At 38.1% G+C, this 16,865-nt stretch overlaps 1 protein-coding gene across 4 annotated transcripts in view; it reads right to left on the bottom strand.

Moving 5' to 3' along the window:
* LOC110437733 (alpha-tectorin) overlaps positions 1 to 15,138 on the bottom strand; it is a 58,806-nt gene extending 43,668 nt beyond the window's left edge. For all 4 annotated transcript variants that reach the window (XM_087276850.1, XM_087276853.1, XM_087276852.1 and 1 more), the window contains exons 1-4: positions 15,035 to 15,138; positions 14,523 to 14,902; positions 7,517 to 7,750; positions 7,274 to 7,405 (exon numbers count right to left, since the gene is read on the bottom strand). The gene's annotated coding sequence lies outside the window, so the exon portion shown is untranslated. The remainder of the gene's footprint in view (positions 1 to 7,273; positions 7,406 to 7,516; positions 7,751 to 14,522; positions 14,903 to 15,034) is intronic.
* Positions 15,139 to 16,865: the final 1,727 nt, after the last annotated feature.

Raw genomic sequence — 16,865 nt, 5'->3', positions numbered from 1 at the left:
CTTTTGTTTCGCAACCTGTCTTGTTTACTCAGTTAGCGCGTTTCGTTTGGCATATGTGAAACCAGCAATCGCACTCGGATCTGCGCCAAAACATTTGCTCGATTGAAAGGAACTCTGGAGCAGATCGATTGTAAAGAGAAAGCAAACGATCCGAGCCCGGCTACATCACAGTGTTTTATGGATATGTAATTGGCATACGGCTATGTGAAGAGAGAATTATGAGTAGGGCGGGAGGTTGTTCCAGATATCACAAGACTCCCGGAAGTTTCAAGAGTCTCCCGCAAATGCACAGAGACTCCCGAATGCCTGCAAACGAGTGATAATCTCCTGGTAATTGTGCGTCTTCCTCCCAATCCTCAAATACATTGCGCATCATTCTCACTCCTTCCCATCGCATCCCTCCTCGCTCTTCAGACACGTGGTGCGCACCCTGTCAAACACCACCAAACCACCACAACGCTGAACAATGTAAGGAGAGTTTACTCACATATGACTTGTTTTTGGTCCGTTTAGAAACTTTGCAGTGTGAAAGCGAACCGCACCAAGAACAAAGAGCAACATTGTAACAATTTTAATCCCTGTTTCGAAACAACTGAATGGATTCACAGGTGTGAAAGCACCCTTAGGGTGCTTTCACACCTACACTTTTGTTTCAGAACGTATCTCGTTTGCCCAGTTAGCGCGGTTCAATTGGCATATGTGAACAGGGCAATCGCGCTCTGTTCCGCACCAAAGTAATCGCTCCGAGATCGCTTGAATGAGGTGGTCTCGGCTCGATTGAAACGAACCCTGGAGCGGTTCGATTGCAGTGAGAAAGCGATCCGATCCGAGCGCGGTTATATCACAGTGGTTATGTTTAGTCAGTTTATGTTTATGGATATGTAATAGGCTTACGGCTATATGAAGAGAGAATTATGAGTAGGGCGGGAAGTTTCGCGAGTCTCCGGATGCCCGCAAACGAGTGATTATCTCCCGGTAATCTCGCGTCTCCCTCCCGGTCCTCAAATAGGCATCGTCGCGCACCCTTCTCACCCCTCCCCACCGCATCTCTCCTCAGACACGTCGGGCGCGCGCACCCTGTCAATCACCTCCAAACCACACCTCTCCTGATAGCTTAGCGGGACGCTGCAAAATAAACCCTGACACTCTGACTAATGTAAGGAGAGTTTACTCGCACGTGACTTGTTTTATCTCTTTTGGTCTGATTAGAAACTTTGCAGTGTGAAAGCGAACCGCTCCAAGAGCAAAGAGCAACAATGTAACATTTGTAATCTCTGTTTCGGAACAACTGAATCGATTCACAGGTGTGAAAGCATCCTTAGACAAATTCATGGTACCAACTTTGTGTGGACAGTTTGGTGGTGTACTCTTCTGGCGTGTACATCACTGCATTGCACAAAGCAAGGTCCATGAAGTCACAGATGACATTGGTGTGGAGGAACTTGACTGGCCTTGAGAGTCCTGACCTCAACCCATCTGAACATGAGAGCGGACACTATAAACCGAGCCTTCTCATCCAACATAAGAAAATGACCTCACAAAGGTGCTTCTAGATCAGTGGTTCCCAAAGTGGGGGACAATGACCGGGGATAGCATGATGATTTCCAAAAGTCAAATCAATTTTAGGCCCCATTTACACTAATGTTTTTTTGTTTAAAGAATGAAAATGATCCAGGTACACACTGACGTTTCATCTGACATTTCTGAACAGCTCTTCACCCACACTACAACGCTGAAACACGCATCACGTGGCTACACATTGCATGTGTTGAAAGCTACTTCAGCATATTCTTGTGTCTGAGCTCCAGGCAGTCAGCAGGAGCTCTGAGCACACCTGCCCAGCTGAGAGCCGCCAAACATCGACCAGTCCATGCTGAATCTACCGCTGGCCTCTTCAGGGTAACCAAAACGCTCAATTTTCAAGACTCGAAAACTCAGAGGTAGTGTGGATGGAAGGCATAACCATAGCAAAATTTAAGCGTTTTAAAACAAAAATGAATGTGTAAATGAGGCCTTATTAAACAATTAGAATTGCTGAAAAAACAACAACATGAAAATTTTGTATATTTATAACTATTTCTGAGGAATGTGGGGGTCACGAGTCACTGCATTGTTATTTTGGGGGTCGCGGGCTGCAAAGTTTGGGAACCCCTGTTCTAGATGAATGGTCAACAATTCCCATAAACACACTCGTAAACCTTGTGGAAAGCCTTTCCCAACAAGTTGAAGCTCTTTTAGATTAGACACAACCTTATTGTCATTACACGTGTACAGGAAGAAGGAAACTAAATGCAGTTTAGCTCTAACCAGGAGTGCAGGATATACAGCTGAAGTCAGAATTATTAGCCCTGGCCTTCCAGAGTTATTAGCATATATATATATATATATATATATATATATATATATATATATATATATATATATATATATATATATATATATATATATATATATATATATGTATGTATGTATGTATGTATGTATGTAGGGGGGCTAATAACTGAGGGAGGCAGGGCTGATAATTCTGACTCCAGCTGTATATCCTGCACTCCTGGTTTATATATATATATATATATATATATATATATATATATATATATATATATATATATATATATATATATATATATATATATATATATATATATATATATATATATATATATACACACACACACACACACACACACACACACACATACATTAACACACATATTTGGGCTGTCAACTGAATAAAAAAAAAATTACCTAACTGATCTTTTTTTTATGTGATTAATCATGATTAAATAAAAAAAGCCATATTTATAACAGAAATAAAAACACAGGCAAGTAGTGCCATCTGAATGTCAGAACAATCAATGCCAATAACAAATAAAATTATTTCTATGTTGGATTCTGTGTGCTACAAAAAATAAATAAATAAATAAATAAAAATACAGGCATTGCAAATATGGAAAAGTATAATAATAAAGAATTGAATACGAACAATTGTACATTAAAAAATTGTATTTCTGTGAGTTGAGAACATTAATTTTAAAGTAGAAACAATTTTGCATAGTCCTCCTTAACATTTAGTCAGTTGCTAAGACAGTCCAGTCTATTTACATTATTGGGGGATAATGTGGCCAAGGAGTACATCAAACACTATAGACTTCTTACAGGGACTTTGGTCACACCATCTCTAAACATTTACTTCTAAACAGCTTTGAGAGATACGGACACTGCAAAGACTTTAGAATGCATATAGAATGCCTTAGAGAGACTTCTTTGTACACAGTCAGTGATGTCAGGCATTTGCTCTTTTTGCAAGTAAACACACACACACACACACACACACACACACACACACACACACACACACACACACACACACACACACACACACAGTCGTTGTTTATACTACAACTTTCCTTCAAAAAGTGCCTCCTTGGTCTTATCCATACTTCTTTGCATATTGAACACACGTCGACAGGAAATAAAATAAAAAAAACTGCAACTGCTTTGATTTTTTTTAACGCATCAAATAGTTCTAATTAATCGCGTGCTTTAACATGCTTATTTTGACAGCTCTAATAATATATATGCATATAATTTTATTTTAAGGCTTAATTAGGTTAATTATGTTAATCAAGTTAGGGTAATTGGGCAAATCATTGTAAAACAGTATAACAGTAGTTTGTTCTGTAGGCAATTGGGAAAAAAGTGCATCAGGGGGCTAATAATATAAAAAAAATTAAAACATAAGTAAAACAAATAAGACTTTCTCCAGAAGAAAAAAATCTCTATTATAAGCAATACTGTGAAAAAATCCTTGCTCTGTCAAACATCATTTGGGAAATATTTGAAAAAGGATCAAATTCACAGCAGGGCTGATCATTTTGACTTCAACTGAATATACACGTTATAAATGCAATATTTACAAATGCAATATTTACAAATGCATGCACTATTCACATAATTTAGTTTCACCCCCTCGTTCATGGCCCTATGCATCAATCACAGAGCAAACTGACAGCTGTCAGCAAACTACTGCAAAAATCTGCTTGTTCAGCTTCACATTCACACTAGATCAGAAAATGCAGCATAATGACAGGGAATCAGCAGGACTATCAATTCCGCTGAAACACTGCAAAAAGGAGAGACTGTGATTCTAGAACCTTGAACCAACACCATTATTTATTTAAATATTAAATAGCATTTAGTTATGAATCAAAAAATAAATAAATGATTAGTATTTAGGCCACTTTAGCTTTTGTTTTTGACCCTGTAAGAACAAAAACGCCCATCAGACCTGTTCTGTAAGATTATTTTACAGCAAATGCATTTATGTTTACTTCCTGGTAGGAGTACAGGTTTACACAAAGCAAGTAAACAAGTTTAACAATAGATTCTTAGTCATAGCAAGTCATTACCCACTTAAAGAATTTACTAGACACAAAATGTATCTGTGGAGCAGCACAATAGAATAAAGTGCTACCGCTTTTGTCATTAGCTGTTTCCATCCAGGGAAGCACGGTGGCACAGTGGCAATCGCCTCACAGCAAGAAGGTCTCTGATTCGAGCTCTGGCTGGATCAGTTGGCATTTCTGTGTGGAGTTTGTATGTTCTCCCTGTGTTTGCATGGGTTTCCTCTGGGTGTTTCAGTTTCTACCACAGTCCAAAGACATACGGTACAGGTAAATTAGATTTGCTAAATTGGCCGTAAGGTCTGTGAGATATGGATCAACCAACGCAATCTCACGACAATTCTTAACTTTTTGATTTAGTGGCTAATTTGTATGAATTCGTACGATCTAATTTATACAATTTAGTACGATTTGTTCATCACCCAATGACGGTTGGGGTTAGGGGTGGGGTTGGGTGCCACGCCTCCTTTTTAAATTCGTACTTTTTCGTACGAATGAACTCATACAAATTCATACGAATTAGCCACTAAACTGACAAAATGTAAAATACTTGCGTTTCCTCGTGAGATCAGGCTGCCTGTGGAGAGCACATGCCCTTTTTTCTCTTGGATAAAGTGGCCCTCAAAAGTAAATGAGAGTGGCCCGACTTTTCAGTTTATGAGTTCACAACCGCACCGTCCCAAGAAAACTCAGCGCATACCCCTAGAAAACTCTTGCACCGTCCTGCAAGAGTGTGTGGGCGTTTCCCAGTGTTGGGTTGCGGCTGGAAGGGCATCCGCTGCGTAAAACATATGTTGGATAAGTTGGCGGTTCATTCTGCTGTGGCGACCCCAGATTAATAAAGGGACTAAGCCGAAGAAAGAAAAAGAATGACATTTTCACTTCTCAACAAAGTTGTACATGTAACATGGGAGTATAGAATAATGCATAAAAAATTGCAAAGTATTTAAAAAAAAGAAAGTAGTGATTTCCAAATTTACTTTGACTTGTATTTCATTGCAGACAATACAACAGCAGGATATTTAATGTGTTCCTCATGATTTTATTTTATTTTTTTAAATAAACACATTCCAATTTTGGTTCTTGCAACAAAAACTACAAACAAGCTGGAACAGTAAAGCATTTACCACTTTGTAATGTTGCCATTCTTATTCACAACAATTTAAATACATTTAGGGACTGAAGACACCAAATGATGAAGTGTTACAGGTGTAATTTTGTGCTATTCTTCCAGCAAACAAGTCTAAAGCTGGGCAACAGTACGGGTGTTCAATGGTCGGTACTGCAGGCAGGCCAGTCAAGTTCCTGTATCCTCTTCCTCCACAGCCAGGTGTTTGTAATGTGTGCAGAATGTGGTTTTGCATTGTCTTGTTGAAATATGCATGGGTGTTCCTGGAAAAGAAGACAGCATTTTGTGCTCCAAAATCTCTATATACTTTTCAGCATTAATGGTGCCATCACGGAAGTGCAAGGTACCTTTGCCAAAGGCACTGACACAATCAATACCATGACAGACCCTGGCTTACAGACGTGTTGCTGGTAACAGTCTGGATGATCCTTTTCCTCTTTGGTCCGGAGCACAAGGCATCCATTTCTCCCAAAAACAATACCTGAAATACTGATAATCTGTCCAAGATACATGTTTCCACTGTGTGATGGTCTCTCCCAGATGCTTCCAAGCCCAGAGAAGTCGACGGCTCTTCTGGAAACTGTTAACATAGGGCTTCCTTCTGGCACCATACAGTTTTAACTGGCATTTGTGGATGTAACTACATATTGTGGTACTTGACAATGGTTTGCCGCTGTAGTCCTGAGGCCATGTAGTGATATCGCTTATAGATGAATGATAATTCTTGATTCAGTGCTGCCTGAGAGATCGGAGATCACGATAGTTCAGCTTAATCTTGCGCTCTTGTCCTTTCCACACTGAAATTCCTGCAGATTCCTTGAATCTTTAAATTATGCTATGCAATGTTGAAGGAGAAATATCTAAACCTCTTTCTCTCTTTCTTTGAGGAACATTGTTTTTAAATATTTCAATCCTTTTCTCACATATTTGTTGGCAAACTGGGGATCCTCAACTCATCTTTGCTCTTAAACTAGACCTTTCTTGGATGCTGCTATTGTACCAAATCAAAATCACAATCGCCTGTCGACATCACATGCTTCAAATCACACCATTATTTGGCCAATTCACCCTTATTTCTAACCCTGAACTGCTCATGTGCCAACTTTTTTTTGGAATGTGTTGCAAGTCTGAATGACAGCAAAGGATGTACATTTACAAATGACTGAAGTTGACCAGCCAAAACATGAAATACTTTGTGTTCATATTGTCTGACAGAAATCCAAGTCAAAGTACATTTAGAAATCACTTTTTTTGTGTGTGTTTTCTATAAAGTTCCAGCTTTTTCTGATTTGGGGTTGTACCACAATAATAACTATTAATAATGATTAAATACGCATTTCACAATAATAAAAAACTGCTCTTGTTTTCAATGCAGTTATCAAGTTACATGAGCTGTTGAGTTAAAATCAAAGAAGTTTTTTTTCTTTCTTTTTTTTTGCACACTGATGATTTATTTATTTATTTATTTTTTGTTAAATGAGTTTCATATTTATACACAATTTAAGACTATGCACATACTTGCATTACCATTTAAAATATTAAAATGAGCATACAAGACAATGCAGACTGAAAATATCAGTAACGCAACGCTGCAAACTCCTTGGTAAGTTTTAAATCTTGTAAAAAAAAAAAAAAAAAAAAAAAAAACAGCACATCTAATGGCCTATTACACATCACATTTAAATTTAACAATACATCTGAGATCCATGATGTACGGAATAAAGATCACATGACTTACTTGAAAATTAAGCATGATTTCACCATTACAGACTTTTCCTGTTCAACTGGGAACACCAAGGTGTGTAGTGTCAACCGGAAACATGACTATCCCGTCTAACCATGAGAAAGCAAACTGCTTTCGCTGGTTTTACTGTAATTGGGAAAAAAAAAAAAAATTTTACAGTGATAACTCAAAATGATTAAAATTCTTCAGTACTCAAAAGGTGTCATTTTTCAACCTATGCCACTTCTTCACACAAACCTTTAATTGTGTTATACTAGTTGCAGGAGTCCATTGAGCCAGTAGTAATGATGCTTTTAAACATGATTGCTGTAGCTCCCTGGTTCAATAAAGGATTGCCTCTTTCACTGGTGTTTTTCCATAATTTATTTCAGTGCAGCATTCACTTCACTGACGCCGTCGTCAACATCAAAACACCTTATACCAAAGGCCAAACACCGTATATCTTGCGTCGTACGGCAAACACCGTAAGAGCTTGTACACAAAGAGAAAATGAAACCAAATGTAAGCAAATATGAAAACCATATACAAACAAACAGACATCACTTAAACTCAATATACAAACTCAATACAAACAAACAAACATATCAAACGAAGTGTCAGTACCTTGTTCTCCAATCAAACCAGAAGCTAAACTTTTAGTCCGTAGCAGACCGCACAGCTGGGACGCCATGATCATGTGTGATCTTTCCGTGTCTGTTTATATCCGTAATGGTAATTAATTCAAATTAAAAGACTTCCGGTTTTACACTGAACACTTCATAACATAAATACCAAAATATCAAATATACATATAATAGAGAAAGAGAAAGTATACACACACACAATATAAACATTGTAGAGAAGATGTAATAACAAAGACACCATGTCAAAGTTATTAACACTCCCACCAAATTATGAGTGCAAGTATTAAACCCAAATTACAAGTCACGAATAATTTCCTAGCAACAAACTCTTCACGTGTTTTTTTTTTTTTTTTTTTTCCCTTTTAAAATTTTTTTTTTTTTTTTTATAAATACCCTTTTTTTTCCATGATAATAAATACACACCCATAAATATGTAGAAAATTTAAAATGATTTCATGATCCACTTATTTACACAATTTTAAATAACTATTCATTTCCTTCCTTTAGCAATACAAGTTTTTGCACTGGTCTTTCAATTATGGATTGCTTGGTTGTACGTTTTCCCTTCGCATCAAGTTTACAATCACCTAAGAGCACTTTAGCCTTCCTAATAAGCCCGTCACCACTACTAATGGTTTCCTGTATCCTACCTAGCTTCCATTCATTTCTAGGCAAGTTTTCTTCCTTCACCAATACAATGTCATTAATTTGAAGGTTTCTCTTAGGCATATTCCATTTCTGACGAGTCACTATGTTTGCTAAATATTCCTTGCGCCAACGGCTCCAAAACTGTTCGGCTAAATACTGCACGTGTCTCCACCTCTTTCTTGCATACACATCTTCCTCCAAAAATTTACCTGGTGGAGGCAGAGCAGTCACTGGCTTCAATGTAAGCAGATTGTTCGGAGTAATGGGTCTTAAGCTTTGTGGATCATTCAAACAATCAACAGTTAGTGGTCTGCTATTCACAATTGCCATTGCTTCATAAAGGAACGCTCTCAGACAAGAGTCATCTAATTTCCCTGGATAAAGAGCAAAGGTCGCATTCAGAACAGATCTTATTGTTCTTATTTGACGTTCCCATACGCCACCAGCATGACTTGCATGAGGTGTATTCATGATGAATTCGCACTGATTTTCCAAAAGGAAAGTAGTTATTCTTTCTGGATCCATTTCACAGAGTGCACCTTTCAGCTCGTTTCTTGCTCCCACAAAATTGGTCCCTTGATCAGATCTTAGCTGTCGAACTGTGCCTCTAATGGCAATAAAACAACGTAGAGCATTTATAAAAGAATCAGTTGTCAAGTCATTAAGCAGTTCAATGTGCACAGCACGGGAACAAAGACACGTTAACAGGAGGCCATACCTTTTTTGTACATTTCGCCTAGACTTAATTGAAAACGGACCAAAACAATCCATCCCAGTGTACAGAAACGGAGGGGATGGATCAACTCTTTCTGGTGGAAGATCGGCCATTTTTTGTTCCTCAACTGGTCTTCTGAGTTTTCTGCAGACAACACAACCTTTAATGAAGGATGCCACAACTTTGTTGATTCCTGGGATCCAGAACCCATTACTTCTAATTTCATTTACAGTAAATCCTTTTCCTTGATGCATAACTTTGTTGTGATAATGAGCGACGATCATTTGTGTAATTTGATGTGTCTTTGGAATAATTATGGGATGCTTCACAGAGTCTGGGTAACTTGATCGAGTAAGTCTTCCTCCCACCCTAAGCACACCATCAAGATCCACGAAAGGGTCAAGAGGACGTAATGCACCACATGACACACCTCTCCCACCCTTGATTTCCTTCAGCTCATCCTTAAAAGAACTCTCTTGCAAGCATTTAATTATATGGAGTTCTGCCTTTTGTCTTTCTAGCATGGTACTAAGACTACTAGATCTATCCTTGTTGGCTCTCCTTAAGAGACGAGCTACAGCTCCAACTGCCTTAGTCCATGAAGAAAATTTTGTTAAGCGGTTGGCCAAATTGAAGCTGTTTTGACACTCCGTATTCAAAGTAAAAAGGCTTTTTACTTCTGGATCGCCCAATAGAAGAGCAGGAGCGGGCTCAGATGGAATAAACATTTCAGTTTCCCACAGAAATTTTGGGCCAGTAAACCAATCAGAGTCAAGTAGTTGCTTTACAGTGAGACCCCTAGATGCGTAGTCAGCGGGATTTCTTTCCGTCGGAACATATCTCCACTGTTCGATTTTTGTGCTGCGGCATATCCTTTGCACCCGGTTTGCAACAAATGTGTGAAATCTGCGTGCTTCATTACTTATATATCCCAGCAACACTTTAGAGTCAGTCCAAAATGTCTCATTAGCAACGGGATAATCCAGCTCCCTTTTGAGTACATTACTTACTTCCACTGAGACTACAGCAGCAGCTAATTCCAACCTAGGGACTGTTACAACTTTGAGAGGTGCAACTCTTGATTTTGCCATCACAAGTGCGCAATGAACATTTCCTTCTTCATTCTTTACTCTGACATAAGAACATTGACCATATCCATCATTACTAGCATCGGAGAAATGATGCAATTCAATACTAATTGGTTTCCCGAAATTCAATGGTACATATGTGCGTGGTATGCTTAGATTTTGCAGGCTTTGTAAATCTTGTTTCCATTTTACCCATCTTAAACTCAGTCCATCCATCAGAGGGTCATCCCAACCACTGCCATTCTTGCACATCTCTTGCAAGATTCGCTTTCCATTGAAAAGGACAGGTGCAATGAGTCCTAAAGGGTCATAAACAGAAGCGACAGCAGATAATATGCCACGCCGAGAGGCAGGTTGTTCTTTCAGGTGTACTTTAAACTTGAAGCAGTCAGATTCCCTATCCCACTGCAATCCAAGTGTTCTCTCTAATGGCAATTCATCAAAGGCAAGATCCAGACCCCTTACACCACACATCCTCTCCGATTGAGGGATGCCCTTCAATACAAGTTCATTATTAGACAAGAACTTATGTAATCGTAAACCACCTAATGCACAGAGACGTCGCGCTTCGTCTGCAACCTTAATGGCTTCATGCACGTTTTCCACACTGATCACTCCATCGTCGACATAAAAGTTCTTAAGCAAGAACTGTGAGCCCAGTGGATACAACTCCCCATTTTCAGTCGCAAGATGTTTTAGGCCGTAGTTCGCACAACCTGAAGATGAGGCAGCCCCAAATAAATGAACTTTCATACGAAATTCATGAACAGGTTGTGTAATGTCTCCATTCTTCCACCAAAGAAATCGCAGAAAATCTCTATCGGGTTCATCTACGTGAAACTGATGGTACATTTTTTCAACGTCACAAGTAAGTGCAATGGGATGTTGACGAAATCGAATTAGAATGCCATGCAAACTATTTATGAGATCAGGACCTTGAAGCAAGTAATCATTTAGGGATGAACCTTCATGCCTTGCAGAACAGTCGAAGACCACACGCAGTTTGTCTGCCTTTTTCGGATGAAAAACACCATGGTGAGGTAGGTACCACGTTTCTCCTTCCTTACCACTACTGTGCACTTCTTCAGCATCTCCTCTCTGAAAGATTTGACTCATGAACTGATTGTAATTCTTCATGTACGATTCATCTCTTACCATCTTCCTTTTAAGGTGATCAAGTCTAACCATAGCGCATCGTTTGTTATTAGGCAGTTTCGGCCTTACTTTAAAAGGAAGGGGCATTTGGTAGTGACCGTGAATGTTTTTACTTATGCCGGATTTTAATTTCTCAAGAAAGAGAATATCATCTTGGGATACTCTGACAGTTTCTTCGTCTGCATCTTTAAAATCACTCTCAAGGGCCCGTATTATGTTGACAGGTGTGATAGAAGGAAGCTCCCTAACTGCTATGCGATGACACAATCTACTAACATTAAATAAGTCAGAGCGTGGTGAACAACCTACTATACTCCATCCAAGATCCGTTTGAACCGCATAGGGCTCGTCGTCTCCTCCTGCTATCACTTCTCTGGGAATCATTGATCTTGAACAGTTGTAGCCGATTAACAGGCCAACATCACAATCCTGTAGTGGAGGTATTTTGTCTGCGATGACTGAAAGATGCTTCCAATGTTCAGCAACCTCATTCGTGGGAATATGGTGGCGATTTGCTGGAATACAATCTTTAGTATAAGTTGCTGGTAAATCGATATAGTCACTAGACTCATAAGCTCTCACCTGAAGTCCAGTCACTCTCTCACTTTGAAATACCGTATCCCTTCCAAGCATTGTTGTCAGCTTTAGTTTCACTGGAAATGATGCAGCTTTTAATGAATCACTCACACTTTTATCAATGAAAGTCGTGTCACTCTGAGAATCCAACAGCGCATATACCAATTGTTCACAACTTGGATTATGTTTCGCAGATACCCAAACAGGGACAATCATAGAAGTACACACACCAGGTTCTTCTCCAGCTACATTTAACGTTACTGCATTAGCCGTACCTTCAGGATCGTTTTGCGTTTGAACTGCAGAAGATGAAGTTCTTACCATTTTCACAAAGTTGTTATTGTGCAAACTAGTTGGATGCTTCTTGTTACAGGTATCACATGTTAGACGATATCGACATACTTTTGCACTGTGTCCAAAATTCAGGCATCCATAACAAAGCTTCTTTTCTTGTATGTATTGCCGTCGTTCTTCTAATGGTCTACTGAGAAATTTAGAACAATTGTCAAGTTGATGATTATTTTTCTGACAGAACACACATTGAGTTTTGTTAGAAGACTTAATCACATATTGATCCCCTTCAGTGTTTGATTGAGTAGCCAAAACCCGTACTCTATTTTTCTTGACTTCTTTCATGTTTACCTTCTCATCTGTATATCCTGAATTGTGAAGAGCATGGAAGGAAGTAACTGGATTACATGCTACATCCGCTTCAGTTGACACAAACACAGCAAATTCATCAAAAGTGGGATATTCATGATTATTGGTGATAGACTGTGTAACTTGACGATTCCATCTACTAATTGCCCAATCAGGTAACTTTTGCATAAGTTTTTGATTCTCTTGGTAATCGTTTAAGATCTGAAGACCCTTAACATGAGGTAATGCACCACGACATGCATTCAGAAAATCTGAGAAAGCTTGAAGTCCCATGGCATCCTTTGGGTGGATTTTAGGCCAATTTGCTAAACGTTCTCTAAACGCCTTTTGAATAATAAATGGATGGCCGTACCGATGATTTAACTTATCCCAAGCATCTTTGTAGACTTCATCATCAGTTCTGAAGAAAGTGCCATCCAAGGCTTTCCGTGCAGGCCCACTCACATATTTCTTGAGATAAAACATCTTATCAGCAGAGGAAATCCCTTTCTTATCAATAAGTGCCATAAAGGATTGCTTAAACTCAATAAAGTGAATAGGATCACCTGTAAAAATAGGAGGCTCTGGAACTGGAAGTTTGCTTGCAGATATGCCATCTTGAAGTGCTTGAACAAGAGCAGAGAATTCAGAAGTTGATGCTTTAACTGATGGATTTGTGGTCTCATTTTGTTCCTGTCGATTAACTTCTTTCCTTTCATTTCCTTGAGACAACTCCGATCCACTCGCACTACTACAATCATTTAAAGAGCTGGTTATTTTCTCAACTTCTTCACTGTAAACATCCAGTTTAGCTTGAGCTACTTTTAAATCCTTTTGCGCTTGAATTTGCTCTAATTCTTTAAACTCAACTTCAAGGGCTTTTTTATGCTGATCTTCTAACTCTTTTATTTTCTCTTTTTGCTTAGTTTCTGCCATTAAAGAATTATATGCAGCTTGTTTGGCTGCTACTTCTGCTGCAGCATCTACACGTTTCGCCTCCAAGTCTGATAAAACAGAGCAATGACCTGAATGATCACTGATTTCCTGACTAACTTGTGAAGCTGTTGAACCAAAAATTGAATTAGCATACTTATAACTCAAAGCACTAAGACGTTCCTTTTCCCTCTCATAACTGTAATCACCGTCTATTCCTGCTATTCTTTCATTAACAATTCTGGTCACATCAGTTGTTACTGCTTCACATGAATCCATTTTTCGTCTCATCTCAACATCAGGTAATGTTTGTTTCCTAAATTCATCATAAGCACTGAGAACCTTATTTTTAGCAATTTCCAAAGTTTCAATTAAAATAGCTAATTGAGTGTCTGATAGATCCGATTTAAGTTGCTCACGTGCATTACGGGCTTCAATTTTCCATTTATCATACAAAGAAATAACCTTTTTCTTCTTTTTTTGTTGCTCTTCCTGCTGATAAGCTAACATTTTTTCAGTAGGGACCTGTGCACGTGTTGAACGTCGTGTATTTTCACTCCTAGTTTCTATATCAGCTTGCTTAGTGTGCTTCTTTGAACCTATATCTGATTTTGACATTTTTGGATCTATAAATTAATACCCCACAATAATTTTAGGTCAATAAGGCACTAAATTAACCACTCATTTTAACCATATGCAAAAAGGCATTAAAATGCATAGTTAAACACTTTGATAGATCACAATTCATTTAACAAGTGACTTAAACACACACAACAACGTTAATTGCCCTTTAAAAACACACACACACCATAATCGAGAAATTGTCCCTTTAAAAGTTCAGTTAGTTTCTTTGTTTTAGTACTCACTGCGATCCTCAAACTAGTTTAAAGCCGTTGTATGCCGTGAAGTCCGTTAGATCAGTCCGTGCAGCTGTGTGTAGCCTTGTAGCTCCGTCTGTTTAAAGTCCGCTCTTGATCCGTAGCGAGCAATCACACCGTTCCCAACGAGCGCGCCGATGCCAGAAGTCCTTTTAATTGCCGTCCACTCCGTTAAGCAGCGACCCGATGATGGCAAGCTCTTACTGTAGCTCCCTGGTTCAATAAAGGATTGCCTCTTTCACTGGTGTTTTTCCATAATTTATTTCAGTGCAGCATTCACTTCACTGACGCCGTCGTCAACATCAAAACACCTTATACCAAAGGCCAAACACCGTATATCTTGCGTCGTACGGCAAACACCGTAAGAGCTTGTACACAAAGAGAAAATGAAACCAAATGTAAGCAAATATGAAAACCATATACAAACAAACAGACATCACTTAAACTCAATATACAAACTCAATACAAACAAACAAACATATCAAACGAAGTGTCAGTACCTTGTTCTCCAATCAAACCAGAAGCTAAACCTTTAGTCCGTAGCAGACCGCACAGCTGGGACGCCATGATCATGTGTGATCTTTCCGTGTCTGTTTATATCCGTAATGGTAATTAATTCAAATTAAAAGACTTCCGGTTTTACACTGAACACTTCATAACATAAATACCAAAATATCAAATATACATATAATAGAGAAAGAGAAAGTATACACACACACAATATAAACATTGTAGAGAAGATGTAATAACAAAGACACCATGTCAAAGTTATTAACAATTGCATTAAATAACAATAAACATTAGTTCAATAGCGTTTATTAATCTTAGTTAAAACTAGTTCCAAGATGAAAAAAAAAGAGTCAAGTTTCATGTGTTAACATTAGTTGATGAACTTTCATTAACAAGGAATAGCATGAAAACATTAATAAAGCAAAAGAACGTAAAGATGTTTATAATGTTAATCATGGTTCAAAACAGTTAAACATTAAGCTGCATCAATTCTAACAGATAATAATATAAAATCTGCATATCAGAATGATTTTGGAAGGATTGTGTGTCATTTGAGAACAACTTTAACAACACAAAACTAAAATCAAATTTAAAATATATTAAATAACCAAAAAAAAACTATTGTAAATGTTTTAATTGAACTGAGCAATTTATCCCAATTGGTCAAAAAACGCAGCACTTTTGAATATTAAACACAAATACATTGTTTTATTAACTTAATCCTGCTGGCCAACTGTGTTATTTATCAACAATATAGAGTCAAAATCGTATTGACAACTGGTGCAGACTATACAAACTAAAACCTCACCTTACCGGTTTTTGCCTCATATGGCGTGAGAGTCAATGGCATTCAAGTCGTTCACACTACCGATGCACTTAAGCTGGAGATTACTCAGCAATCAGTGATGACAAATATTCTATAAGGAACACAAATGTAATCTACATTACATCATTTAGCTCAGCCCAGAACATTAATACTCAGTTCAAGCTTAAAGAAATGAAAGCTTGAACTCGAAACTGTATTTAAAACAGTTTGTTGTATTTTAAGTGATTTCTTGAGGGAATATCAAAGTAATAAAATGAAATAAACTTAAAGAACTTTCTGATACTGGTTTGTAAGTGTAGTAGCCGTCTTTTAACATCTTTATAACAGGTATCTATCACATTTGTGTAGGCATGTGATCATATTGTAAAAAAGAAACAAAGTAAACATCAAATGAGTTAAAAATGGGTGACAATTACTCAAACAGTGTTAGTTTTACATTACACTTGACCCAATTTACTTAAAAAAAATAATTGCCAAATAAATAAATATGACATTCCATTCCTTCGCAGTTAGTGGGTCCTTCACTGGGCCTTTTTCCCCTTATCAAAGAAACTTTCCAAAGACTTGCTTACTCGTTCTGCTGCTTGTGGTTTAGATTTGGGCGCTCAAGTGACCGAGATGTAACTGAGAGAATACAGTCATTTTTCAAAATAAAAGATCGTTCAGATTATAATAAGATAATATAATGAAAATAATTAATGATTTGTTGTGCGGCCTGGTACAGTACCAATTAATCCACAGACCAGTACCGGTCCGCGGCCCGGTGGATGAGAACCACTGCGGTGGACAGTAACAGCCCCAAAATAAGATGCAGATTCAGAGTTCCACATGAGGTCATACTTAATAAGCAAATAACATTAATATTACGAATGTAAACATTAGGTGAGCAGGTAACATTGTAACATTGTGTCCTAACAAAACACTACGTGAGGAGATTTGCAGTGATAAGCAATTGGGTAGTTTGCACCAGACGAAACATAACAGAAATTTTAAAA

The sequence above is a fragment of the Danio rerio genome, chromosome 12 (assembly GCF_052040795.2).
Source record: "Danio rerio strain M-AB ecotype USA chromosome 12, GRCz13ab, whole genome shotgun sequence".
In the NCBI taxonomy this organism is placed as follows: Eukaryota; Metazoa; Chordata; class Actinopteri; order Cypriniformes; family Danionidae; genus Danio; species Danio rerio.
This window is presented reverse-complemented; position numbering and strand designations above follow the sequence as displayed.